At 36.9% G+C, this 8,781-nt stretch overlaps 1 pseudogene across 1 annotated transcript; it reads left to right on the top strand.

Moving 5' to 3' along the window:
- The first annotated feature begins 4,633 nt into the window (after window positions 1–4,633).
- LOC148192916 (flagellar radial spoke protein 5-like) lies at window positions 4,634–7,580 on the top strand (annotated as a pseudogene). The gene is made up of 9 exons (XR_015782368.1): window positions 4,634–5,070; window positions 5,334–5,418; window positions 5,597–5,712; window positions 6,007–6,071; window positions 6,164–6,248; window positions 6,330–6,413; window positions 6,540–6,651; window positions 6,931–7,050; window positions 7,182–7,580. The product of XR_015782368.1 is annotated as a flagellar radial spoke protein 5-like (transcript).
- Window positions 7,581–8,781: the final 1,201 nt, after the last annotated feature.

Here is an 8,781-nt window from a genome sequence, read left to right as displayed (position 1 = left end):
TAAGCCTCGCGGTCCATCCTGATATTCCGTGATACGCCTCTTCAAGTAGAAGGGGGTATTCATGCGTGGGAATGGCAGGAGGCCCTAGTCCTCTTGAGTACTTTGGACAGATAGGGTTAACCTCGAGTGGCAGCTGTGAGATTAGATCAGTTACTACACCACTCGGGTGCAAGGACGCTTGTAACTACATGGTTCATACAGTCCGGACGGTCTGTCTTATATACGTATTTCTATGATTGTTATTTGATAAGTTACATGTCGTATGTGTGAATTGAAATGTAAATGTATGTGTTGATTGTATAAATTAAATATTATAAGCTTACCCTTGCATTTCCGTTGTGTTGTCTACTGTCCATGTACTTTCGTCTTGTCAAAATGCAATGATCATCCGTCGTGGGTGTGAGCAGATGGTGGTGCATCCCTTGAACAAATGCTGGAAGAAGAAAATTTGGATGAAGCTAATCTGGTGGAAGTTGAAGTAAAGGCAGAGCCTTAGAGTGCTCGTTAGATCAGGACTGTAAATGTTAGTGTAGTTTGAACGTTCGGCCAAGTATTTTGTTAGGCCGTTCGTCTTAATCTTATATTCCTCTATTTTGACGTACGTTGTTTTATATATCAAAGAACGTTCGTTCCAGGTTTTCCCTTGTATGCGTTATGCGCGTTCTTTTGTACTGATGCCGTTCGGCTTTTAATCCTGATTTAATGCAAAGACTGTTTATGTTACTGTTAATTGTAATTAATTCTGAATTATGGTAACTACTGTATTTTGGGATGTTACACTAAGCCTTATCACATTAAAGTCTAGTCTTTTAATTTGTGCTTAATTGTTTGTGAGTTGTGTTCTTTGATTTTAAAGGTGATTTTTGTTTAAAGGGTAAGACATTTCTGGCAAGGTAAGACTTGGTATTTAAGCCGTCTTCGTGACTCACCTCTCTTACCTCACCTCTCTTACCTGGGACTTGTCTAAGTGTGAATCTTGTATACCTTTCACACAAAGAAAACTTTTAAAAACAAAGATGTCTTGTTATAGTTCATATAGGTCTTCTAGGTTAGATAATGTTGATGACATGTTTAAACAAGCTAGGAATCTTCCGTTTTTTGGTAAAGACATAGGTGCATTAACATACCTAGCTTGGAAAAAAGAAATTGATAAAATAAATCCTTGGTTTTATGAAGAGAGTGAATATTATGTCCTTAGCATATATCTCTTTAAGTTAGAAAAGCATGCAAGTGAGTGGTGGGATGAAAGACAATATCATGTTAGGAAAGGTAGAAAGTCCTCCATACGTGATGTGAGAACCTGATAATTAACACACTTAAATCCATCCTCTGATCACTGTTTTAATTCACCTTGCCACGTCAAAATTCCACTCTCTTTCTCTCTGCATGCACTGAATGCCATATGTCACTTTGGAAGCTTCTAAAAGCTGTAGTGGAAGCCAAGTGGCAGTGAGTAACTGCTCAACCGTTTGACGAGGGAGAGAAAATAATTTCTCTGAAAACTCTTCTCTTCCTTTCATGCAATCTTCTTCTTCTTCACGAATTCTGATCTTACATCTTCTCTGTATTTTCTCTGCACTCTTCCATCTTCTCTCTAAAATACCTCACTATCAACTCCTCTGATCTAATTTCAGAGACCATAGACGCCTTCACTGCACCGTGAGCGCTATTCTGATCCAAACCAAACTGAGAACTGAACTGGTAAGTTCTCGTCCCTGCACTTGTCTGTTTTAGTTCATGCAAATCAAGATTTTTGGTTGCATGTGTAAGTTAGAAGTCTGATCTGTTAATGATTTTGGTGTATTAGATAAGTGGAAGTGGTTGAGTGAATTCTGGATAGGAAGCCGTGAGTGGTCGAGATAAATTCTAAGCATTTGGAAGTGCAGTGTTAGACCAGGTAAGGGAAGCTTTAGTAATTTAATTTAATATATGTTTGATCTGTATGACAGTAATGAATTGTGATGGATGTTTGAAATGTATGCATTATGCGAATTTTGAATATGCGTGATGAAGCAGAATTGAAATGGATGTATATCAGGAATGTTGTATGAAATTATGCAGTGAATGAAATGTATGAGTTGTAATGTGATTGATTCTGCATAATTTGGAATGATTTTGATTTGAACTGTATGTTGATATGATATGTTTGAAACTGGAAGATGGAAGACTCTGTATTTATGGATTGATAATAGGAATTTTGGAATGCATGAGAGTTATGTTAAAGATAAATTCTAAGTTATGAATCATATGTAAAACTGTGAAATTCTCGTGTTTTAAAATCTGGAAAGTCTGGTCTTCTCTGATTGATGGTGTACGCTCGTCATCGAACGGTCTTATACCGTTCGGTTTCACTGGACAATAACTTAGAGTAAGAATTCTTTCATTTGGAGAGGATTCGGATCGAGAACGAGTGTTATTTGTGTGCAGAGTTAAGTTTGAGCGTTCGGCTCAACTTAGCGTGTCCAACCATTTAAAAATTTAATTGAAGGGTATTAGTACGCTCGGTTTTGTCCACCAGCGTTCGTCATAAGTGGCGCTTAGTATTATATTGAGCGTTCGCCCAAAGGAACTCTCGATCTTAGATTGAGCGTTCGTTCTAGTTAGCGTTCGGTCCGACACTGAACGTTCGTTCCCATGCGCGTTCATTTCCATGCGCGTTAGTTCTATTTGGTGCTCGGTCATTGACTGGCGTTCGTCCTAAGCAGTGTTCGGTTTATAACTGAACGCTCGTCCTATCCTGGATTCGTGAGCGAACGTATATGGTGTTCGTTCAAATTCTTATTTAACGTTCGGTTTTTTTATGACAGTGTTCATATCTGAATTTCTTTCATATTCTGGTTATCTATTGAAATATATCTAAATTATACTTATCCTTTTTATTCAATCTCCAGTATTATACTTAGAATTATCCTAAGTATTAATCAGATCTTTTTGAATCAATCTCAATTAAATTCTTAAGTGTTCTTAACATCCGTACATGAATAAAGGTTCGTTTCTTTTGTTCAGAAACGAGGCTGCAGTGCACTGTAATACAGTCGTCTTGATCTATTAAATAGTAACTTGTATTTAAATTAAAAGAGTGGAATACAGAAATGAAGATTTGATTAAGAGAAATTGTGAATATGTACGAATGGTAATTTGAATGGATTTATGAGAATTGGATTGTGAATGAGCGTTCCAAGGAGGAACGTCTCCATGATGTGAATATGAGAAGTAGTGTAGTATGACCATGGTAAAGCTGCTGATGGCTGTTCATCCTGATATTCCGTGAGTGCTCATCCTCATGTAGAGGGGAGTAGGTCATGCGTGGGAATGGCAGGAGGCCCTAGTCCTATTGAGTACTTGGACTGATAGGGTTAACCTCGGGTGGCAGCTGATGGATGTTCCAGTTACTACACCACCCGTGTGCAAGAACGCCTGTAGATACATGGCATCATACAGTCCGGACAGTCTTTAATTATGAGAATATGAATGAGTTACTGTATGCGTGAATATGTGTTTAATGTTGTATGAACTATATGGCTGATGTTATATGTTAAATTATGTTGATGGTATTGAATTAAATTACCTAAGCTTACCCTTGCAATTTCTTTGTGTTGTCTACTGTTTCTGTATGTCCGTCTTGTCAATGCAATGATCATCCGTTGTGGATGTGAGCAGATGGTGATGCATCCCTTGAAACCATGCTGGAAGAAGAAAATTTGGAGGATGCCAACCTTGTGGACGTTGAAGTTAAAGCTGAGCAGTAGAGGCTCGTTTCTGTAGTAGCATTAGTTAGTTTTCTGTGCTGTATTTTGACAGTTCTGTGTATAGTTTTACAGCGCTGTTCATACAGTATTAGTAGTAGTTAGTCTTTCTGTAAAGCATTTTGGGACGTTGACTGTATATCTCTGCAGAACGTTTGTCCAGTAACTGGTTCTGTACCTTTTATGAATTTCTGAATACTGTAAATTGCTGTACATGCTGTTTTATCGTTTTGAGCAGCTGTTGTAAATGTTAAGACTGCACTGTTTTCTGTAAATGTGATTAGTTCTGATTAATGGTACTTACTATTTATTGGGATGTTACACGTGATTGGCATGATTTAAAAGCTTGCATGAGAAGAAAGTTTTGTGCCTTCACGGAAAGAAACCTAGAACTAATTAGGGATTGCATTGAAACCTAGAAAGTTTGTTACTTCTTAAAGTAATCTTTAAAATATTAAAATAATAATCATGTAATATTTTTTAAAATTTCTGCTCCACAATTACTACCTCTTCAGTCGCTGCAACTCTACTCGAGGTTAGAAAATTGCTCTCTGAAATTGAATTGCTTACGTTTAAGATGTCGTTTGACGTGGATTGCTCCTAGTCCGCGACATTGACTTTTTTAAATTAAACGCAATAAACTAACCGGACATAAACACGTCAACTTCACCCAGCAAAATAATGATTGAACAACAAAAATAAATAATTTTTAAATAAGAACCTTGATTAAAAAGAACAAAATTTTAGATATGTAATAAAACAAAAGTTTTATACAGAAACTCAATTAAAAATATCCATTCCCTCAAAAAATCTATTTATACCAATAAAAATGATATAAACGCATGGTGGAGAGGAACAGGGTGTTGATATAGGATAAAGCAGTGACGACGCAGCACTGTGACCATGACTCTATTATTTATCTTGTTAGAGCGACACGTAAATTTGTTGAAAGGAACTGTCTTATTTTGTGCATTTCCTATTGTCATTATAGGTTCTTGAGCACTTTGGAAATGTCAGAGTTGTTGCCGCATTCTTTGGGCAAATTCACTTTCAGTCCAAATGGAACACCAACTAGGGGGAATAGTAGTAACACCAAAATATAGGCATCTGAGGCCGTTTCAATGTGTGTGCACACAGGATAATCGAAGCATTGTCGTGAAGAATGGCAATGATTCTCTGGATATGTGTCGGGTTGTGAATGGGATGTGGCAGACCAGTGGCGGGTGGGGCAGAATTGACAGGGATGCTGTTGATGCTATGCTTAAATATGCTATGCTTAAATATGCTGATGCTGGACTCACTACTTTTGACATGGCTGATATATGTATACAACTTAGTTAAATGCTTCTACTTGCTTTTCTATTTGAAATAATGTACTCCTTTAAGGAAATTCCTTGACTACACGCTGAAGTTATTCTTTAGAGGAATAGAAGGCGATAGTAGATTTGATGTGTTCAAATTTGAGTGTTATGTGATTGTTGGATGTTTTAGATGTGGATTCTTCCCAACATGAGCTTTTTGCAAGCCTTCTTAGAGGTTATGCCTTTTGAGGATTGTTCTCATTGTTGTGTTCTTCGGGCTTTGCAGATGGACTTGTTGAAGATCTATATGGGATTTTCATCAACCGAGTTCGTCGTGAGCGTCCTCCAGAATTATTGGAACAGATCAGAGGGTGAGTTGATCAGTAACTTCATATTCTTTTATACTTTTTTCTTCTATTTGAAGATTTGAAGAAGATGCAGCTACTTTTATAGTATTTGGCTGGTAAGCGTCCTACCATATATTTCCAAATTGTTATTGAAAATATAAAGAAAGTATTTTCTTATTGTCCATTGTATTATTTGGTGCAGTCTCACTAAGTGGGTGCCTCTGCCAGTTAAGATGACTGCTAGCTATGTAAAAGACAACATCAATGTTTCAAGGAAGAGATGGATGTAGAATCCTTGGACATGCTTCAGTTCCATTGGTAGTTAATCCCTCTGTATTGTGTTTATTTGATCTACAAACTATCATGGTTCAAGCAGCATAATTATTTATCCACATTTTGCAATTCTTGAAATTTTTAGGAAAATCATAACGATTACCATCATCCATGACCATGAGACCATCATACAAAACATCATACATTTTGATTCTGTACTGAAATAGTGAAATGAGTACTGGATTCCCACTGTCTAGCCAAACTACTTCTGTAAATAGTTCTAACTCTCTGAAGTTCAGGATTCTTGTGACAATTCACCTCTATCTCTAATGGATTTAGGTGGGATTATTCAAATCCAGGCTACTTGGATGCGCTAAAACACCTTCCAGACTTGAAAGAAGAAGGTTAGTTTTGTTTCTGATTAACGGTTACGAATTCACATATAAGTTCACATTTCTTGCTTTGATCAAACTACGCTAGTTAAATTTTGATACAGGTAAAATCAAGACCGTGGCTCTGACAAATTTTGATACAGAGAGGTTACAGATTATTCTTGAAAATGAGATTCCTGTTGTAAGCAATAGGTATATCCACTTGCTTTAATTTTTTTGAGTTCTTTTAATAATCTATATAGTTCGTGAACCTTATTGGTATCTTCGATTTCAGGTACAACACTCACTTGTCGATATGCGTCCTCAACAAAGAATGGCAGAGCTTTGTCAGCATACAGGAGTCAAACTTATAACGTCTCTCTCTTCCTTTCTTAGAGGATAAAGAATTTTCAACATAGAAAATAGTTCTTTCAAATACTAGATGAAAGTTTAGTAGAATTTATCTAAAAGAATTTCCACTTAGATCAATTTCTGATGCAGGTATGGAACGGTAATGGGTGGTCTATTGTCTGAGAAGTTCCTTGACACCAACATAGCTATTCCTTTTGCTGGTCCTTCAATAAACACTCCCTCCCTCCAAAAGTACAAAAGGGTACGATTTCATGACAACCTTTCTTTAATTGTAGGTAGTTTAAGAAACATTTAGCACCTTTTGTGCTCTATAAAAAGGTTCTGTCTCTTCTAAATATGCTACATTGTAAAGCTAAGATAAGCCTTTTTTGTAGATGGTCTGGAAAAGGGTTATCAATGACAAATAACTCTGAATCAATATGTAGGCTACATAACAATTCAAGTTGATGATTTGAATTTTTGTCCACATAACTTAGTTATATTCATATGTTTTTTTTCTATACTTTGCATCTGTTGACAGATGGTAGATGCTTGGGGAGGATGGAATTTGTTCCAGGGACTACTTCGGACTCTGAAACAAGTAGCTTCTAAACATGGTGTTTCAATTGCAACGGTTGCAGTGAAGTATATATTAGATCAGGTGAATTTAGTTGATTGATTTCTTCTCTCTCCAGAATTTGATGTGCTTATTGCTATAAAATCTCATTCTCATGTTACATTGATAAGGCCTGGTATATATCCCTTTCATTTTGCCTCTTGTCAAACATGCAGCCTGCTGTAGCAGGTTCGATGATTGGTGTCAGACTTGGCTTGTCAGAACATATTCAAGACGCCAATGCTATATTTTCTCTTGCTCTTGATGAAGACGATGTGGGCAGCATAAGAGAAGCCACGACGAAAGGAAAGGATCTACTAAAAGTGATTGGTGACTGCGGAGATGAATACAGGCGTGCATGAGTCATGTTGGGTTATCAAACTGGTGAAATGCTGTGTTTTTTTATATAGTACAAGAGCATGAAAAGGGGGTTGGCGACAGAGGAAAGATTTCAAGCCCATTTTTTTGACAGTTGAATTTCTGTATGTAATACTTTTATGGATTCCTCCGACTGGTAAAAAGACAAAATACATGAAAAGAGAAAGTAATGAATTCTCTAATATAGTTTTCTCAAATGTGAGTTTTAGAACAACTTTTCCTTTTTCTATAACAATAACAATTAGCAAATACTACAAAGATCATTCAAAGAAGATTACATATGATTTAGTGGTAAAATGGAAGAGATGGAGTAAGGAGGAAGAAAAATAAATTGTGTACCTTGAATAAATTGTTCCCTAATTTTATGCAAGCAAAGGAATTAATAACTCTGTATATATCTTATCCATTTTCATTCACACAATTACTCAAACAGCTTATGACAGCTTCGGTAACCACCAGTTGCAGAGCTGTATAAATAATAACTCCTTTTCTTTTTCTCCCATATAACAACATCATATGATAGTTATTGTGAGACCCTGAAAATTTCTCTGTAATTACCTGTCACATCACCATTAATACACCCCTCAATCCATTCTTATCTCATTTTAAAACCCATTTTCAAATCTGATAAACTCTCTGACATTCACTGAAACCACGCCCATCATTCTCTGAAAACGCACATGGCTTCCCCTGCACACACGCCACGTGTTGCAGAAGAAGCTTCCAGTTCAGAATTTAGTGGGCACGTGTCAGCTTGGGGTACGTTCGCTCAAACGAACGTGAATTTCACAAAACTGGATTTTCAGAAAACCCTCTCACCTGCACCACGCACTCTTCGTCTTCCTCTGAACCCAAACCTCCATTTTCTCCATCTTCTCTCTAAAACTTCCAACTTCTCTCTACTGTTAATCTTACGTTACTTCTCCAAACCCGTTTTCAGCACCGTAGGAACATTCATCCAGCTGTGGTCTTCCTTTTGGACCGAACAGAACTGGAATCCAACTGGTAAGTTTCTCTCTTTAGTAGCTGTCCATTAGGGTTTCATGCGAAACCATGCTATCGGTTTATGCATGTACTGTATCTGAATAAATTCTGGTTGTGGGTGTTTAGATCAAGTGGTTAGATTGAGTAGAAGGAACTTAAGGGGCTGTTGCGTATAGAAGAACTGTAGTTGAACGTGTGGAAATCATATTTTAGGGCGTACACTGCTATCCAGGTAAGGGGAGCTTATAAATTTAATTTATACTTGTATGAATCATGAACGTATGATATGAACTGTATGTATGATCAATATGTTGATTTTAGCATGTATGAATGAACGTTGATTGAACTGGATGCATGGAATATGTGTTGGCTGTGATGTATGAGTATATTTGATACGTATGAATGTGAATTGTA

The sequence above is a fragment of the Vigna umbellata genome, chromosome 9 (assembly GCF_029865625.1).
Source record: "Vigna umbellata cultivar VRB3 chromosome 9, Vumbellata_1.0, whole genome shotgun sequence".
In the NCBI taxonomy this organism is placed as follows: Eukaryota; Viridiplantae; Streptophyta; class Magnoliopsida; order Fabales; family Fabaceae; genus Vigna; species Vigna umbellata.
The sequence above is the reverse complement of the archived record's forward strand: the minus strand, read 5'-3'. Positions and strand labels throughout refer to the sequence as shown.